Here is a 2,842-nt window from a genome sequence, read left to right as displayed (position 1 = left end):
AAGAAGAAACATTAATAAAAATAAGGACCCCTTTTAAAGGTATATGCTAGCCTACGCAGCCGCATTCTTTGGAGGATTCCTAATCGCCCTTTCCATATATGGACTGTATTACATGCGAACTACCAAGCGACTGCATAATCCCTGAAACCCCCGCAATTCGTGAGGAGAAAAAATACACCTGCCTTCATTGCGACAGGGTATTCTCCGAAGGATCCTTTGTGGGGCATTGGTGCTCCGCGGATCCTAAAGCGCAGCGGACTTTAGCAGACGCGCTTAACTACAAAGAGGAGATGGAGTGACTCTTCTTTCAATGTCAAACTTCCATCGGCCATTTACCTTACCATAGCTGCGTAAGTGGGTGAATTCCTCGCCCTGAATTACGTACCGCACGCAATCCGGCGCCCAAAGGGAATATTCCTTGCCTTCTAAGTCTTTGAGGACTAACCGTAAACGGTCGATGTCTTCGAAGACGACGTAATTTTTTATTTCGTATGCTTTACCGCAAATCAGGTCACGCCAGTGTATTTGGTTGACGATCATTATATCTATGAAATATTCTTAAATGCGTTGCCCTTGTCTCCGTAGTCTTGAAGCGTTTGCAGCACCACCGACAGGGAATACGGATGCCTTCCGCGTAGTTGCTAAGGGCACGACAGATGACGTCATAATCGTTGCTAACCATGGTCAGGTAACCATTCGCGTCATACTGCGAAATTATCTTGCGTTGGTCTGCGGAGAGTATGCCATTTCCTTTCGGCGTCTTTAATTCGATGCAAAGCCCTTCATACCTTAAATGCGCGTTCAGTATTAAGAGGTCGGGTTGACCCCTTTGATAACCCTTCTGCCAGCATTTTATGCGTTTGCTGTCAGAATCCTGCAATTCCCCTAAGCCGGGCGCTATGAGCATCTGTGGGTAGAAGCGGCGTATGTAGTCCACGACTTTCTTATGCAGGTCAAACTCATTTTCCATTTTGAAGACTAACTTGTTAGGACTATCGAACCGCCTTTCTATTTCATACTTACCTGTCTTTCTCAATGCGGGAGGAACGTCCTCGAGGACCCAATCCTGGAATGTCTCTGCCGTTGGCATCTTAGAGCTAAATATTAGTTGATACAACCCAGATTCGGTTACGTACAGGGAATTAGGCTGTGAATACGAGGGGAGGCGATTCACCTCCACTCTAAGTTCGCTAAGCTTTACCTTATACTTTTCACGAACATGCACCTTAATTGCATCTTTTGGGCGTTCGTAACCCAACGCCAGCGCCACTTCCTTTGCTTTGAAGTATAGTTTATCGCCTTGCACTATACATTGCAGTTTGGTTTCGTTGTTTTCGAATACGCGAAGCATTATATACCAACGATATTTTTTTATCAAAAGGATGAGCGAGTGGATCAATACGCAACGCTCTTTAGCTGATTCATTTCCACGCTCAGTTGCGCGTCAGACACGACGAAGACGTAGCAGTTTATCTTATCGCCGTCGCCCGCACTGGCGTTTTTGGTGCGTTTGATCTCCAATGTTATGCCATCCTGCGTATTTACTAGACGTAAACCCTGGCCATGTAGGTCTTCGTCGTTAATGGTGCGCATGTCAATCCACAGCGCATATTTGTCCTTAAAGAATTCCTCAGGGCTAATTTGGTCGCCAAACTTGCGCATTGCCTCCCTGTACACGTCTGCGGGCTTTATCCCCTGGGAGTAAACCTTGTTTGGGACTCCGTTGATATTCACGCCGACGTTAGTAATGTTGGGGTTATGAAAGGCTTCGGAGTTGCGCTTGCCGGCTTCGTAGGGTTTGGCAAACTCCAGCATTAGCCCCGTGAGACTTCTTCGGGGGAGGTTAATGCTTTGGTTAATAACCTCATCCGTCTTATCCAGGAAGCTAAACGTCTTGTACATTACTACGTGGTCGTAAAGGAATGCCTTTCCGGCACTATATTCCATACCGGCGCTACGGGCCAGCTCTTTGCTGTACACCGTTTCGTACTGTAGCTCTAAGTTGGTAATAGAGTATGGGGTTGTTGTGGTAAGTGCAGTGCTTAGCCCACCAATGATGTTATTAGCATCTGCTAAAGTTACTTCAAACTGTAGCTCGGATAACTGTCTTGGGTAATACACACCGTGATTCGTGATTACTTCAAAGTCCAGCGGTATGACATACTTGCTACCATAGGCGGTCTTTATTCGCTTTGCGTCTGCCACTGCGGTTTCTCCGCTGCCGTCAGTAGGTTGCGTTTTCGTAGGTGTGCGGACCTTACGTAGAATGACACTACCAATTCCTTGTTCTATCCTTTGCGCGCGGTCAAATGCTGTTAACCATAGATCCTTATAGGTGGTATACAGATCGTACCTATTTAAGTCCAGCAAGGATTCCCCAGCAAACTTGATTCTCATCTTAGAAACGATGTTGCGACCCACGTTGTTAACGATAATCCTTTCATCTGTGGGGCTTGACTGCACCGCTAGGTCAAACCTCAAAGCCAAGGTGCCAGGAACTAAGACTAGGTTATCCGTTAGGCGGGGCACGCCTACGTACAGGATTTCTCCTGGCTTTGCGCTGCTGGGGGTGAATGTAACCCGGTGAAAGGTGCGTTCTGCTTTCAGTCCGCCAACCTGCTTAGGTAATACGTTGGGATTTAACTTTGAGCTTATCATATATAATGGAAGTAGAAGGAACAGACCCCGACTTCGATCCCACCACTGAGGAAGGTCAGGCTGACATTAACGACGGTGATGAAGAACCGCTGCTTCCCACCCAACAAGTCGACGATTCCCTAAGGGATAGGATTGCAAAGGCCCTAAGACATCCCAAAGCACGCGAGTACACGTTTCCGCGTGA

The sequence above is a fragment of the Actinia tenebrosa genome, unplaced genomic scaffold, assembly GCF_029948245.1.
Source record: "Actinia tenebrosa isolate PJP-AT-01 unplaced genomic scaffold, QUT_ActTen_1.0 PGA_scaffold10__47_contigs__length_13832649, whole genome shotgun sequence".
Lineage (NCBI taxonomy): Eukaryota > Metazoa > Cnidaria > Anthozoa > Actiniaria > Actiniidae > Actinia > Actinia tenebrosa.
The sequence above is the reverse complement of the archived record's forward strand: the minus strand, read 5'-3'. Positions refer to the sequence as shown.